Consider the following 17,667-nt stretch of genomic DNA (forward strand, 5'->3'; position numbering starts at 1 on the left):
AGGAGAGACAGTTACAAGTGTAATTGAGTATGTTCCATGGTTTGAGGGAGGTAGGATTTGGAGGTCTATGTGTGTTTGGCTGGGCAAAGGAGAAGATGAGCAGGAGAAAATGCTAAAAAGGTGAGGTGGGCAAGATGGTGAAGTGCTTACAGGCTTTGCTAAAGCATTTGGATGATCCTGTAGGGAACAGGGACCCCTGGACCTCTTAAGGAGGGGAGTGTCATGGCACATATGTATATTAGAATGATGATGTTGGATTCAGGTGAAAAATTGAGTGGAGTGGGGAGTAAGCCCAGGGACAGATGGGTCAGTTTGATTCAAATTCCTGCTGAGTACAGCACGAGAAGGAAGGGGGTGAAGAGAGGCTAGGAATGAATGAGCGGAGCACATCTGAGAGCATGAGGATGACTCACTGGATGTGGAGGAAGCTACGAGCGAGAGTGCCGGTAGCCTTTATGCCTCTGCAGAAGGCCATGTCCTACCTCGTAGCTGATAAACATCAATTCACTTTTCAACACAGCCCGCCAGTGATGTATACCCCTGTGACATTTAATTTTTGATGTTAGCTCCTAAGAGCAAAACAATATTGATATTATTACTTTTTAGGGTTGATTATAAGCATTTTGTGTGAGTTTACAGCATAAGCACAAAATTTTGTGATGTTATGGTCAGCCTGTTGGGCAGTCAGACTATTTTATAATTAAGTTTACTTCGTCTTATTTTGGGGAGGGTGTAGTATCTGTTCTGGGAGTACACAATCAAAATGTGTTCCCTGCTGTGTGTTAAAGAAAAACAAAAACTGCAAAATGTTTCTTTCACTTCAGGTTTTATGGGTTAAAAAAAAAGTAGAGAAATAGCCTTCTAATTCTTTCCTGCCATTCCCCAAAGAAAGGTACTGTGATATTTTATTAAATTCAAATAGTGAAGTTTTGTTTGTTTGTTTCCTACTGTCAGGCCAGCAATCTGAACCATGATGTGGAGCGAGAGGGGATTGGGAAAAGAAAAATATTTCCTGGTATAATCTCCCTTCCAGTACCAAGAAATGCTTGTCCCTGGGATGGTATATGCCACCCAGATGGCAGAGCAAGGGGGTTTAGTAGGAACGTATCTTTTCCTTTTTGTCTGGTGTTGCCCATAACCACATAATTGTTTTTAGCTTAATTGGTTCAGATGCTGCATTGTTTCCAAAGGAGATCAATCTTTCTCTCAGTCCAACTTCTGTGCAAGCTGCAACACCCCCTCCGCTCCCTCCACCCCAAAAGGTCCACTGCTTTAATGCCTAAATGCTTAACAGTTTATCTGCTGATCCCCTTAGCTCCCAGATACTGAAAATAAATTATCTTTATGTTATGGCTGCTATTAATATATTCCTGTTTGTCTTGGCCTCTGAGTTATGGGGTAGCCGTCTGCCTTGAACACTGCACCATAACAATTGTATAACCTCTTCCAAGCACTGCAGCAAACTTGAATTTATAAATGCCTGTGGAGTGAGAGGGGCTGACTTGAGCATGGACGTTTACAGCAGAAGTTCTCTTCCCTGAAGGTCTCTGTCAGCTGATCTTTCCAGAATGATTATGAGAGACTCAGCCTCTCCTGACATTTCTTGACCCATTATTCATTGACCAAGTTTAATTGCAGGAATCCAGCCAGATGTCAGGATCAAGTTTTATGAAGAATGAAGTCGTACTGCATTGATTGATGTAAAACTCTAATAAATGATGCAGCTTCGTAATTAGTATTTAGACAAAACATACAGATTCTGAATTGAAAGCTTGTCTCCCAATAGGGGAGATCCTTGGAAGGCTGAGGTTTTGAACATTTTTATGTTGGTCCGACGTTACATCCCTGGGGGGACCCCACTTGCACTTCTTTTTTTTTTTTAAAAAAAAAAGATTTATTCATTTGAGAGAGAGTGTGTGTGCATCTGAGAGAGAGCAAGCAAACACAAGTCAGTGGAGGGGAAGGGCAGAGGGAGAGGGAGAAGCAGGCCCCCCATCCCTGGCTGAGCAGGAAGTCTGATGTGGGGCTCAATCCCAGGACCTCGCGTTCATAACCTGAGCAGAAGGCAGACGCTTAACTGACTAAACCACTCAGGCACCCCTCACTTACACTTCTTACCTGATCTTCACCAATTCTGTATAAGGACATCAATCCAAACAAGTATCTTTGAGCAAAGTGACTTTCCACCATGTTGAAGAAAGCCTAAAGATGTGGTATTGAAATTAAGATTTTTAGGTTTTATTTTCAGAAGAACTGCATGAGTTTCTATTCAAGTGGGTCTCAAACTGTGTTCCACAGGGTCATGGGGGTTCCAAGAAAGTGTCTCAGGAACTGCGTGGGGCATGGAGAGGGGTTCTGCTTTCTTCCTCTGCCACCTTCATCCAGAAAAGCTCCATACTTTTATCTCCTGTGCATGTTGGCCTTCTAAGTACATTTCATTCTAAGAATGAGTTCTGCTGCTTAAATAATTCGAAAACTTGATCTAGCCTAATTCTCAGTTTTACAGAAGAGGATACCGAGGGCCATGGAGATTGTAAAATCTCCCCATGGTAACCATAGCAATGACCAAGCTGGATCTAAAACATTGATCTCTTTGTTAATTTTCCCCATTCTCACTAGTGTGAGGTGGTATCTCATAGTGGGTTTGATTTGTATTTCCCTGATGGCAAGTGATGCGGAGCATTTCCTCATGTGCTTGTTGGCCATGTCTATGTCTTCCTCTGTGAGATTTCTCTTCATGTCTTTTGCCCATTTCATGATTGGATTGTTTGTTTCTTTGGTGTTGAGTTTAATAAGTTCTTTATAGATCTTGGAAACTAGCCCTTTATCTGATACGTCATTTGCAAATATCTTCTCCCATTCTGTAGGTTGTCTTTTAGTTTTGTTGACTGTATCCTTTGCTGTGCAAAAGCTTCTTATCTTGAAGTCCCAATAGTTCATTTTTTGCTTTTGTTTCTCTTGCCTTCATGGATGAATCTTGTAAGAAGTTACTGTGGCCGAGTTCAAAAAAGGTGTTGCCTGTGTTCTCCTCTAGGATTTTGATGGAATCTTGTCTCACATTTAGATCTTTCATCCATTTTGAGTTTATCTTTGTGTATGGTGCAAGAGAGTGGCCTAGTTTCATTCTTCTGCATGTGGATGTCCAATTTTCCCAGCATCATTTATTGAAGAGACTGTCTTTCTTCCAGTGGATAGTCTTTCCTCCTTTATCGAATATTAGTTGACCATAAAGTTGAGGGTCCACTTCTGGGTTCTCTATTCTGTTCCATTGATCTATGTGTCTGTTTTTGTGCCAGTACCACACTGTCTTGATGACCACAGCTATGATTTTCTTTTTTTTTTTTGATTTTCTTTTTAAAAATTCCCCTGGCTATTCAGGGTCTTTTCTGGTTCTGCACAAATCTTAAAATAATTTGTTCCAACTCTCTGAAGAAAGTCCATGGTATTTTGATAGGGATTGCATTAAATGTGTACATTGCCCTGGGTAACATTGACATTTTCACTATATTAAATTATTCCAATCCATGAGCATGGAATATTTTTCCATCTCTTTGTGTCTTCCTCAATTTGGAGAGGATGTGGAGAAAGGGGAACCCTCCTGCACTCTTGGCAGGAATGTGAACTGGTGCAGCCACTCTGGAAAACTGTGTGGAGGTTTCTCAAAGAGTTAAAAATAGACCTGCCCTACGACCCAGCAATTGCACTGCTGGGGATTTACCCCAAAGATACAGAGGCAATGAAACGCTGGGACACCTGCACCCCGATGTTTCTAGCAGCAATGGCCACAGTAGCCAAACTGTGGAAGGAGCCTCGGTGTCCATCGAAAGATGAATGGTTAAAGAAGATATAGTTTATGTATACAATGGGCTATTCCTCAGCCATTAGAAACGACAAATACCCACCATTTGCTTTGACGTGGCTGGAACTGGAGGGTATTATGCTGAGTGAAGTAAGTCAATCGGAGAAGGACAAACATTATATGGTCTCATTCATTTGGGGAATATAAAAAATAGTGAAAGGGAATAAAGGGGAAAGGAGAAAAAATGAGTGGGAAATATCAGAAAGGGAGACAGAACATGAAAGACTCCTAACTCTGGGAAACGAACTAGGGGTGGTGGAAGGGGAGGTGAGCGGGGGGTGGGGGTGACTGGGTGACGGGCACTGAGGTGGGCACTTGACAGGATGAGCACTGGGTGTTATCTATATGTTGGAAAATTGAACACCAATAAAAAATAAATTTATAATAAAATAAATAAATAGAAAAAAATAAAACATTGATCTCTTGTCTACCAGTCCACTGTTCTTTATTCTTCCTAATGACTCTTGGATTCCTCAGTGTAGCCATGACCAAGATGGGGCTATTAGCACCAACCTTAGAGCTAAACTAGAACCTAAAAGAAAGTGGATTCTGCTTACAGATGCCATAGAGCACAGAGGTTAAACAAGTAGGTACTGGATTTGGACTGTCTGGGCTCACATCTCTTCTCCACCCTTGCTAGCTGTATGACCTCACATAAACTTAAGCTCCTTAACGTTCCTCGAGTTCTGCTTCCCCAGCTGTAAAACAGCTGTTGTGCAGGTGAGATAAATCAGTGCGCATACAAGTACTGCCAGCAGTGCATGGCAAGGAGTAAATATTCAATAAACATTAGTTTTTTTTTTAAAGTTTGAATCATTAGCTCTTTGAATCCTGGGCTCTTCTGTAGCTTTCCCTTGGATGCATTGTTTTTTTGTTTTTGTTTTTACAAATATTTTGTTTATTTTAATGAAGCTGGTACAGACAATGTCCATTTAAAACCCATATCCCAGGGATCCCTGGGTGGCGCAGCGGTTTGGCGCCTGCCTTTGGCCCAGGGCGCGATCCTGGAGACCCGGGATCAAATCCCACATCGGGCTCCCGGTGCATGGAGCCTGCTTCTCCCTCTGCCTGTGTCTCTGCCTCTCTCTCTCTCTCTCTCTCTGTGACTATCATAAATAAATAAAAATTAAAAAAAAAAAAAAATAAAACCCATATCCCAGGCCAAAAAATACAAATAAAATAAAAAAGAGTAGTGTTCTGTTGAATACACTTCTGCATGAATAACTTTATTAACTGCTAATGAAAACTAGAACTTTTCTGGGATCTTCTGACAAGACTTTTATCTTAAAATGCTTTCTCTTCAGTGAAGCCATCTTTGGAGTTAGTCATTTACTCTCATCATCTCTGTCTTCTTGACTCCAGCCTGATATTTCTCTTCTTTTGGTCCAGACCCTCAAATTTTAAAAGAAGCTTCAAGTTAAGGAAAGGTAATTTTTCCACAGTTCAGTTCTCTGAAAAACTTCCATCTCCCACTGAAAGTCATAGTCCAGGAGTGAAGCAATCACATGCTAGAACTTCAGGGCCAATTGGAAAGTCATCATGAACACTTGTATTGGTCGATCTTATTTATCACAAGCCTGAAAATGCACAGTCCTGGAAAAGGTGGCCTCTCTGTGCACACATGTAATTTTTAAAAAGGAAAGGACAATATGAAGGGGGATGAGGTTTGATCACCAAAAATCAGCACAATGAAAACAAGTGATAATGAATAATGGGCACTAGAATTCAAATTACCAGATGTTTTAAAGAGATAGGGTGCCAGTTTTCAATTCCGTTTTGAACACCACATTACAAAAGAACTATTTTTAAGAATAAAAAAGGATTGAGGATAAAGAAAAAAAATAAAAAGAATATCTAAATCATTGAATGACCCCCTGTTTGTTCCTGATAAACTTCAATCACATCTTCTTCCTCCATTCCCAGTTCTTTTGGAGTGTGATTATCAGCAATTCTCTGACCTTCAAAGAGAAACCTGAGTGAATTCATTAGAACTCCCTGTCTTTGACAGTATGATTCTTTGAGTTTCTTGAGATGTGTTGTCATTTTCACTTTGAAGTGAATCTCACTGCTATCTTGTCCAATGACTTTGAGTTTAATGTATTCTCCTTCCTTCTTATCCCCCAAGTCCTCAGTTGAGGTTTTGCCTCCTGGTCAGACATGGTGACGTTGGCTTCACCCAGGGTCTCCGCACTGCAGTGGCCTCGGGTAGGCAGAACCTCACTCCGGGGTTTACAAATCCGTCTCCCCTTGGATGCATTGTAACTTGTTGATCCTATTATATTTGATGCCAAGGATGACCATGTTTGTGGGTGTGTGTTCCCTCATGTCTGTTAAAGCCATTATCATGTGGTGGGAGGAGTGATAAGATCATAGGCTATTGGAACTGGAAGCTTGTGTTATGTTGTAGATAATTGAGTGAGGGCTGAAGTCCCCATCACCAGAAATGACTTGCTTAGTCTTCTGGGATTTTCCAAATTGTGACATCTGACACAATCCTGGAATATCTGCAGTCTATCCAAAACCACTTTGTATTCTTTGCCCCAATATGTTTATGCTGCAGTTAGAAAAAATCATTTTCTATTGAGGTAACATTCACTCAACATAAAATTAACCCGTTTATTGTGTACCGTTCAGTGGTATTACATACATTCACAATGCTGAGCGACCAGCGCTTCTATCTGGACACCATGCATTTTCATCACTCCCAAAGCAAACCCGGTCCCCAAAGAGCAGCCATTCCTCATTCCCCCTCCTCCCAGCCCGTGTCAACCACTAATCCACTTTCTGTCTTTATAGACTTACTTATTCTGGATTTTTCAGATACATGGCATCATACAATATGTGAACTTTTATATCTGGCTAACCACTCAGCATAACACTTTATTTTATTTATTTATTTACTTATTTATTTATTTTTAAAAGATTTTATTTATTTATTCATACACACACAGAGAGAGAGAGAGAGAGAGAGAGAGAGAGAGAGAGAGAGGCAGAGGGAGAAGCCGGCTCCATGCAGGGAGCCTGACGCGGGACTCCCTGGTCTCCAGGATCACACCCTGGACTGAAGGCAGCGCTAAACCGCTGAGCCACCCGGGGTGCCCAGCATGACACTTTAAACGTTCATCCACATTGTTTCATGCATCAGTACTTTATTCCTTTTCTTGATATTTATACTGCATTTTGGTTAAAGGATCCCAGTTTCCCTTTCATCTCCCAGCATCCCCCTGAAGTGAGGCTAACTGACCACAACACAGTTTTCCGTTTCCTATATCTCTCTTCCCTTTCACTCCAGATCTCTGTCATTGATAAGAGACTACATTGTGGTCCCCTTTCTTACTACCAACCTGTCCCTAGTTTCTCAGGACAGGAGCCCAAGGGCAGAGAAAGCTCACCACCTACTATCCTATCTAGAGTCTTATCTCTGAGGCCATTTTAGACACGTGCTTGTGCCCAGGTATTTGTGAACTCGGATGATTGGGCTGGCATCTCTACCATGAAGAAGGAACAGACTTCAGAGGCTGGACAGTTCAGCCTGCGGATGATCCCAAGTGGAACTAGCTGACATGTGGCCCCATTGGTTCTTGGCAACAATGCCATCATGTAGATTAGGAGAGCAATAAGTAAGTGTCATTTCATAATGTTGAGGTGTTCTGTTTGTTAACTTGATGAGTTCCTTGTCTATAAGGATGAACATCTGAACTCTAGAAGAGAGATTAAAAAAATAACATCACCATCCTAATCAGGTCCAATAATTCACATTTTAAGGTTGGATCTAAAGCTGAAGAATTTCTGGCATCCTTCCTTGGAATCAATTACAGTCAATTTCATCACATTTTACATCAGTTAAAGGAACATTGTCAAGATCAAATCTTGCCCAACATAAATGTCTTTTGTTTTAATTTCCTTACCCTCATAAACCAAGAACTTCATAGACTACTGTGCCAAAAACATATTTTTCAAGCCAAATTTTGCGGGTTCAGTCTCTATTTGGGCTGTGGTGAGGAAAGCAGCAGCCTCCCTTTCCTGATCCCACATGGTTACCTGTACTGTTTTGGTCCTTCTTCATGATTCTCAGGTGTGCCCTGGACTCTGCCTTCTGTCTGCATACAGGGGTCTGTGCCCTGTTTTCTCAGGTGCTTAAGAAGTTGTCTTTCTTTATTGATGGGATTATTTGTGCTAATCTTTCCAGAGGACAGGCATGGGCCACAGCAGGGCAGAGAAACAGGCAGGGCAAGCAGCCAGAGATCTGATGAGCAACAGAGCCTGAGCAGGACAAGGCCATGCTCCACAGGTCTGAAGCTGTGTACAAGCCACCCTGTAGGTCCAGGCACCCTGTAGGTCCAGCGTCAACTCAGAGAAGTTGAACTCAGATTAGCTGAGGCAGAAAGGATCCAACGTGGACTTTAATACAACAGGTGAGTTAGGCAGCCAGCAAGAGGACCAACAGCAGGTTGGGACATGCCCATGAGTTTAGGTTCCAAAGCAGAAGCAAGCTTTGTCTTGACCTCTTTGACCTTCTCATTGTTCCCTGTGATGGGCAAGAACCCACAGGTGTGTACTTGCTGCTGAGGGCAAGACAGGTCTCCACAGGTGTAACTTATTCCTGATTAAGGATGGACAGAGAGGCCTAGACCTTTTCATAGGTCTCCTAACATGCGTTGCTAATGAGATTTTGTTCCTCATTGTGGCCCTGCTATGTAAAATACCCATGGCCATTCCTGGTCTCCACCAGGCAGACCCTCTCCTCCTCCTCAAAATTGGAATATCCAAAGGGTCAGACACCTCTTCATTCTCTTAGGGGCCCAACCTGGATTCTTTCTCATCACTATGATCTCAGTATGGGGAAACTTGAGCTTATCCATATTTTTGCTTCCCTGAGCCTTCTGGTGTCCAGGTGAGCTTGAGTTGGCTAAATGGTGGGCCAGGTTCCTTAGCACACAGGTAGGCAGCATGGTGAATATAGAGTTGAGCTGAGTTCTCCAGGATAGACCATTTGGAAGACAATGCTTTCCTGGCTCCCATCCTTCCTTCCTTGTCCCATGTCTTTGGGCAGAAGAAAGTTGAAGAATAAGTTTCTTTTTATATCCACCCTTATTTTCTATGGACGTAAAGTTTGAAAGTAAGTCCACTTGAGCCTCTGCCTCTTTTCCTCTCTGGCTTCCCCTTATTCCAGAGCAAAGGTTTTGAATGCACAACAGAATACTGGGGAGACTTACAAATCCTAATGCCCAGGCTGAACTCCTAACTGATTAAATCAGCACCTCTGGGGTGGGTCCCAGGCACAGGCCTGCTTATGCTCTTCCAGGGGACAGCCATGGTTGGGAACCCAAACTGTAGTGAAACTTTACGACAGTGGCCTGGCCAGAGCAGTCTTGGCCAACCCAGGCATCCCTCTGCTTCCCCTTTCTGCACAGAATCAGCAGGACGCCAGGCTTTGCTGCGGGTTCAGTTCAGCATCTGAGGCAGCACAACCCTTCAGAGTTTGACTTCTACTCCTCAATTGTCTAGCACGCAATCCCAACCCTGCCACTCTCTGTGCTGTTTCTTCACATACGAGTGGGGCTGGTAGCTGCCCAGGTGGTTGTAAGGATTCTCTGAGTTATTGTATATAAGAGATTTAAAGGAGCATGTCCTATAGAGGTGCTAAATGTTATTATCTTTCATAGAATGATTTGTTTTCATAAAACTTTATTGTTGGACATAAACTTTGCCTCTTGGTGGTTTCTCTTTTGTCCTAGTGTCAATTTCCTATCAAAGACAAAGTGCTTCCCCCTTCATTTTCTCCTATATTCTCTCTCTCTCTCTCTTTTTTTAAGACTTATTTATTTTAGAGAGAGAGAGAGTGCAGGGGGAGGGGCAGAGGGAGAGGATCTCAAGTAGACTCTGCTGAGCGTGGAGCCTGATGTGGGGCTATATCTCACCATCCTGAGATCATGAGCTGAATCGAAATCAAGAGTCAGATGCTTAGCTGACTGAGCCATCCAGGCACCTCTTTTCTCTCCTACATTTGGAAGGTTCTAGAGTATGTGGAAGTTAATTCTATCTCAGTGGGAAACAAGCTTTAATATCTCCTTGGATTTCCTCATATAGCCAAAAAAAATTTTTGGTACCATTTGCAATACAGATGGCTCAGTGGTTTTCTTTTCTTTTCTTCTTTTTAAAAAAAATTCCCTTGAAGAGTTCAAGTCCTGTTCAACCCTTCCTGAGAGGCCCTGAGAGTGAACAATGGCAGGCTCAGGGGAGAGAAGGCACTTGTGTTTAGTCTCACCACGAATATGTAACCGTCATGTTTGTTTGCTATTTCTTTATCCTGGAGACAAATGGTCTCTCTCTCTCTCTCTCTCTCTCTCTCTCTCTCTCTCCTCCTCTCTGTATATGTGTGTGTTTTGTGCGGCAAGAAAGTTTAACCCCTAGCTCCCATTCGGACCCCCTCCTTGCTGCAAACTCTGTGCAGGTTGACACAGATGTGAGTGAGGGACATTGTCTGCCTGAGTCCTGGCAGCTGGAGATGGAGGGCATGTTGTGGTGGGGGGTGGGGTGGGGGAATTTCCTGCCATCTCAAACACCCATCCCTCTCTTTCCCAGGCTTAGGTTTCATCTGAGTGTCTATATCATAATGACTCCCATCGGCCTCAGTGTCACAGACTGTCGCTAACATGAGCATCAGCCTGTCACCTTCCCCAACTTGGGCCTCCTCCAGGCAGGAGGCTCAAGCACGTGCTTATCAGTGGCACACATTGAGAAAGAACTCCAATGCTCTTGCAAAGGACTTTTAAAAAATGGACTTAGCATCTTGGTTTTTCTTCCTTTACTAACTAAACCTGCCAAATGCATCTTTAAATGAAGTCAAAGTTAGGACAATTGATGTTTCAGAATAATTGACAAGCATGAAAACCTGCTGGAAACAGCAAGGTTATTAGGCAGATGAGTTTGTGGGTGTTCAGATGTGAATTAAACCAATCCATTTCATTTGTTTGGTGTTCATTGGAGATGCAATATTTTTATGCAGGAGCTGTGAAAGGAGACACAGTTCAGTGGTGTTTATTAGTGACCTTGTCTTGTCCTCTGAATTATGGACAGGCAGCTCAGAACATCAGGAGGTGGTGCTAACAGTTGTGCCATGCTTTCTGTGTATTCTATATCCGTGAGGTGTTGCTGCCATCTCGGGCTTGGATTTTGAAGTAGAGAAAGTGAATGTGGCTTTTCAAATCAGAAGTATTTATAGAACTAGGTTCTGATTTAACAATAGCTGCAGGCCTTATGCTAGAAATAATAACACAAATCAGGAAAGAGAGAGAATCTCTCTCCCTATAAAACACCTCCCCCGTCCCTGTCGACAGTGTTTACTTTTTTTGGGTGTCTTTATGACAAATTAAGGGTTTGCCAATCTGATCAAAAGGGTTTTAAACTGAAGATAGGGGTGATGGAAGTAAATGCCAAACCAACCCTATGGCACTGATAGTAGTATGGGGTTGGCATACTGATGTAGCTGAACTCTCCCTGAGGGTATCCCACTGACTTAGTCTGCGTCTAGAGAGGGGGTACGTGGGCTACACAGCTCCTAATTTATAAGGAATCCTGGGGCATGTGTGGGCAGCACCTCCTGCAAGTGGAGCCTAGTCTCTGTGTCCAGCTGGCTCTTCTTTCTGGCTCCTGACATGGGTGCCCCATTATGCCCACTCACACACAGTGGCCTTTACCCTGCTCACACGAGCAGACACTGTCTGAGCTGCACATCTATCCTGGAATTCTGCATGGGGCTCAGGCCCCTGACACCTCTGGAACCTAGAACATGGGTCCCCTTTCCCCTCCAGATCCAGGCTACTTTTATGCCTTAAAAATGCAGAAGTCTGACTATACCTTCTTTCCTGGAAAATTGAGCTTTATTCCCACCCTTCTATGCTAAATGCCTCCTGGGATCTTACTATCCTTAAGGGGTCAGGGGCATCATCTCCAGGGCCTCAAGGGTTACTCATAATTCCAAGAGTGAACATTTTCTAGCAATCTCATGCTAAAACAGATGAGAAAAACAACAACAAAATTACAGATTCCATCCCTCTGTTGTATCATATTCCTCGCCCCCACAATTCAGCAATTGTCTCACCACAGAGAGGAGAGTAATATGGCCGAAATGCTCAGGAAGTACAGAAGATCCAGTTGCCAAAGAAGCTAATAGAACCGTAGGCCCCCTGAATAGAAGTATTATGTGCAAAATGAAGGTGGCGGTGGTTTGTTCTGCCCCAGTCACCACCCTGGGCGACAGCACAACTTTGGTAGCCTGTTTTGAGAGGAACACTGATCGAGAAAGAGATGAGGATGGAGAGGATGTGAAAGTAGCTTGTGTTTTAGCTTAGAGAACAAAAGATTGATGGAGAAGGGAGGAAGATTTTATATATTACTTAGTATATTATCTATATTGCCTCTCTATATTAATGGTCTGTATTCTAATATTTATTAATAATAGCAGTAGCATTTTTGAATATCTGCTATGTCTCAGACTTTTGGGATGCATTAACTAGTCTTAGTCCTTGCAATAACCCTGTTGGGTACAGGTGATGAAACTGGAGAGGTTAAATGACTTACCCAAACTCCCACACTTAGTAAGTAGCAAAGCTAAGATTCATATCCAAAGGCCAGGTTCCATTTTCCATGTCTCCCTGGTATGTGGAAGACAGTGTGCTTTTTTTTGCATGGTGCCAGAGAACTAAATTAGAGCCACAAGGAAGAAATCAAAGCAACAGAAATTCAAGTCGACATTAGGAAGAACTTTCTCATCGTCACAGGAGTACAGAGATGAAATGAATAAATCAACCACACTTGACTTTCTGGGTGCTCAGTGGTCTTCAGGCACAGGCTGAAGGGCTGATATGGAAGGTACAGTGAGGGTTATTTAATATTATAAGAAGGAAAAAAATATTATAAGAAGGAGTCAGCAGATGACCCCTAATGATCCTTTCTATTTTATTAGTCTGTTTAAAGTAACCTTCCCCCATCACCGCCAGACACACAAGCTAAAAGAGGAGATGTTGGACCAATAGCCAATTACTTAGAAATAATTCTAGGACTAATTGTGCCATCTAGTGTTATTAAAGCTTGTAGTTTCTCTCTCATTCATACATTCATTCATTCACTTACTCAACATATATTTTTCTGAGTGCCTACCATGTTCTAGGACCTAGATGGATACATGCTAGTGAATAACACAGAGTTACTCCCATCAAGGACTTGTCTATAGACTGGATAGGCAGAGAGATGTGTAAACAGGTGATTTTAAGTCTATTATAAACATAATTAGGGAATTACAGGAGGATGCTGAGGGATTCCAAACACACCTAAGTGGAAACAACTCGGGAGCCAGCAAGGTGAAGGGGTGAAAAAGAAAAAAAGAGGTCTAGGCAGAGAAAACAGCACGCGTAAGAGACCTGGAAGCCTGAAGTCCCCGGTCCAGCCCAGTCTTGCACTTCAAGTGCGAGCGCCCCCTGCTGGTGCAGGTGGATCTCAGCGTCCCGGCAGGGCTGGGTCTCCCCGGGTCTCCGCTGGGGTACAGCGGGGTCTCTGCAGAGGATGTTCAGGGCTGCTTCAAGACAATGTCCCCTGCTGCTCCAAAACTTGCACGTTAAAGTCCTGCAAAGAGGCTGTTTGCCCTGACATTTTCACTAGGCCAGAGCCATTTTGAATTTCTCCACAGAAATGGGGGGGAACCATTCTTCTTATGCTTTGTCACTGACATAGTGACAGGGATGCTTGTGTCTGTGTTTCTTGGAGTCCCTTGGTTCTGCTGGCATCAGCTGCAGTTCATTAGACTCATATGGCTGGGAGGGGGCAGGGGGCATTATAGGGGGCCGGAGTGGGGCAGGGGAGAACTTGGAAACTGACATCTCCATTTCTTCCAGCTCCCTTCTTCCCCCCATCCTCCAGAAACCCCGGTACAAATCTCTTCCATGCAGACACCTTCCCACCTCATGCAGACAGGGCCGGCCCTCTACCCTCTCAACAACGTGGACACGTCTGAATCCCAGTGAGGGGCACAGCCCAGATTCAACCTGGGATCCTCATGATGTGTCTCTATATCCAGGTGTGACTATAGAACCCAAAAATTTGACAGGTAAGGAGATCATGTCATCATTTTCTTACCTCCAAGGCAGGACTGTACTTACACCATCTCAGACAGATGGTTAACTGTCCTATTTTAAAAGATCTCTAGGGAGGACGATTTCACAATTCCCCATGGCTGTCTATCCTAGTATTTAATCATCTTCATTACCAGTGAGTTCTTCTTTAGGCTGCATCTATTTTTTTTTTTTGTATTGCATTTTTTTTATTTATTTATTTTTATTGGTGTTCAATTTACTAACATACAGAATAACACCCAGTGCCCGTCACCCATTCACTCCCACCCCCCGCCCTCCTCCCCTTCTACCACCCCTAGTTCGTTTCCCAGAGTTAGCAGTCTTTACGTTCTGTCTCCCTTTCTGATATTTCCCACACATTTCTTCTCCCTTCCCTTATTTTCCCTTTCACTATTATTTATATTCCCCAAATGAATGAGAACATATAATGTTTGTTTTAGGCTGCATCTAAATCTCTTTGGTTGTGATTTAAGTCTTGTTCCTTGAGGGTATATGCTGTGGATCTTCTGCTTTAGGGGAGGGGAGAATTCTGGTCCTAATTTTGCAGCCTTAGGAATCATCCATTCTATTTTGACACCCTTCTTTGGGGTTTATTATTATTATTTTTAAATTCATAAACATGAGGGTTGAGTCAGGGATGATTTCCAAGGAGTCTTCTAGCTCTAAAAGCTGTAACAGCTCACACTAAAAGTGCTGCACAGGTATCCTGTGTGATTCAATATTCTCTGGGAAAAATAATTGTTTGTTGTGTGAAAAGGTTGTAGCTGAAATTTGAAATGATGCCATATAGACCTAGTCCAGAAAGCTACCTTTCTGTTAGTGACATAGAGTGGGACGATAGGAAGGAATGAACAATGGAGGGGCTGCTGTCACTCAGCCGGACCTTTTAGAGTCTCTGCAGGGTATGCACATGGCCATCCGTTTTGGAGGGTGTTGCACCAGCCTCTAGCTCCTGACAACTGAGAAAGTGAATGCCCAGAGGAGGGCAGTTGTACAGTAGGCTAGATTTTCACCCTGCCTATCCTTGCCTATCTTTAAAAAGTCAATGCTCTAGGTAGGATGATACCTTAAGCCATTATCATGTAACCTTTTCCTGGCCCGAGAAAAGAGTTGTTGCAGACTCACTGTGGTTAGTACGGGAGGATTCAGGACCCTTGAAGATGGAGGTTTGCCAGGAACAAAGACAAAGACTCCACACAAAAAGCAAGAGGATGCTGAAGACAAACTTTACTTATTTCCCTTTTATTTTTTTCAAAGCATTCTTGTCTGCTATCTTTGGTATATGTGTCCAGAGGACAGCTTGCTTAAGGCTGGTGGTATTAGTTAGCTCACTTAAGGGAAGAGTTGTCAGGCACAGTTTATCCCATGCAGAGTTTTACCAGCTAAGCTTGCTGAGCTTCTGGCCTCATCCATACAGATTTTCCTCTACTTATAATAGGGCTATGTCCTGATACATCAGTTTTAAAGTGAAAATACCATAAGTCAAAAATGCATTTAATATACCTAACCTCCTGAACATCATAGCTTAGCCTACCTCACCTTAAATGTGCTCAGAACACTTACATTAACCTACAGTCAAGCAAAGTTATCTAATACAAAGTTTATTTTATAATAAAGTGTTGAATATCTCATGTAATGTGTTGAATATGGTACCTAAAGTGAAAACCAGGATGATTTTAAGTGTATCAGCGGTTTACCCTGTGATCATGGGGCCAACTGCTGCTGCCCAGCATCCCAAGACAGAGGACCCTATCGCATATTGCTAGTGTAGGAAAAGATCCAAAATTCAAAATTTAAAATCCAAAATTCAAAATACAGTTTCTACTGAAAGCATATCACCTTAGCACCTTCTTAAAGCCAAGAAATCTTAAGTTGAATCATCTTGAGTTGGGGACTGTTGGTCCATAGGAGTGAATGCAGCTTCAGTCAATGACTGGATCACATTGCAAGATGGATTAACCTGCCATTCACTTGTATACTCTTACCTCCTCAAGCTCTTTAAAAGGATACAGAAATAAAGAATTCATTGTTGGGTAGGCATGAGAGGAATTTTAATCTTCTGGAAATGTAAATGTGAGATTGTAGATTTTCTCTTGCTTTTATTACTGGTATCATCAAACAGCACTGGACTCTGTCTGCTGACAGCCATTCTTTTATTACTTCAGACTTAGCTAGAAGTTAAAGTGTATTAAGGACCCAACTCAGTCTTAAAATTGTTTGTTCAAAGTTGTAGGGTACTTAGATGGCTATGTGCTGTATGATTCCAACTATATAATATCTGGAAAAGGTAAAACTATAGACACAGTAAAAAGATCAGTGGTTGGGGTGGGGAAGAGATGTATAGGCAAATGAAGAGGAATTTTAGGGCCGAGGAAATACTCTGTATGATATTATAATGATGGATGTAGTCATTATACATTTGTCCAAACCCACTGAATGTACAACACTGGGAATTACCTCTTTTTTTGGGGGGGGGGGAATGACCTCTTAGGTAAACTTTGGATTTGGGGTAATTACGCTGTGTCAATATAGGTTCATCCTCAGTAAAAAAAATTATATATATATATATATATATATATATACACACACACACATACACATACCACTCTGGTGAAGGATGTTGGTAATGAGTGAGGGGGTGGGTATACGGGAAAAAAGAAATCTCTGTTCTTTCCTCTTAATTTTATGGTAAACCCAAAACTGCTCTAAAAACAAAACAAAGTAAAACAAAAACAAAATAGCAACAAAAAGATCATTGGGCATACAAAAAATTGTCTTGGGTGTCTGAAGGGGAGAAAAAAGGCAGGATGGTCTTACCTGGATGCAAGTCTCCTGGGAATGAGCGTGTGCAGAATTAGGTGGGGGTGTATTGCAGAGCTAGTTCTTAGTGCTGTACAGAAAAGTCAGGAAAGAATTTAAATTAGCTAAAGATTCTAACCATTCTCCACCTGATGAATAGCACAAAGTTTTGAAAATACCTGAGCCTTCTATGCAACCTTTCATTTCTCAAAGCTTGGGGACTGGCAGCTTTAGCCTTCTCTAGGACCTCATAAGAGAAATTCAGGGTCTCAGGCTCCACCCCAGACTATGGAATCAGTCTGTAGTTTAACAAGACCCCCAGCTGATTCCTGTGATATTAAAATTCAAGGAGCACTGAAAAATAGGGTCCTTCCAGGTAGATTCTTAGCACACTGATTCCAGGCAAAATTGTGAAGTAGTTCTTCTTTGAGCCCACCAGCCTACTTTATGATAGTTTTTTCTCTCATTCAAGCTTCTTTCTCCCTCTATTCCCTTCCACTCTCATCCCCTCCTCCCTGGACCACCTTTCCCCCAGAAGCCCAGACAGAGAGACAAATAACAAAGACTATGCACTCAGTATGGCCCAGTACAAAAAAAAAGACATGAGAAGATAATTCATTTTAAATTGTTAATGACTTCAAAACTTGAGCAGTTATTTTTTTTAAAGATTTATTTATTTATTTTAGGGGCAGAGGGGCAAAGGGAGAGAGAGAAAGAGAGAGAGAGAATATAATTAGACTACCCACAGAGCACAGAGCCTGACATGGGGCTCGATTTCATGACCCTGAGATCATGACCTGAGCCAAAATCAAGAGTCCATCACTTAACCAGCTGAACCACCCAGGCACCTGGATGAGTTCTTTTTCACTGGGATGTTGT

General features: G+C 42.5%; 1 protein-coding gene and 1 pseudogene across 21 annotated transcripts in view; one reads left to right on the top strand and one right to left on the bottom strand.

Moving 5' to 3' along the window:
- The window catches only part of CACNA1C (calcium voltage-gated channel subunit alpha1 C), a 746,601-nt gene that overhangs the window by 54,654 nt on the left and 674,280 nt on the right, over positions 1–17,667 (top strand). The window lies entirely within an intron of this gene.
- On the bottom strand, positions 5,040–6,100 carry LOC125753811 (small ubiquitin-related modifier 1-like; annotated as a pseudogene).

The sequence above is a fragment of the Canis lupus genome, chromosome 27, assembly GCF_003254725.2.
Source record: "Canis lupus dingo isolate Sandy chromosome 27, ASM325472v2, whole genome shotgun sequence".
Taxonomy (NCBI): Eukaryota; Metazoa; Chordata; class Mammalia; order Carnivora; family Canidae; genus Canis; species Canis lupus.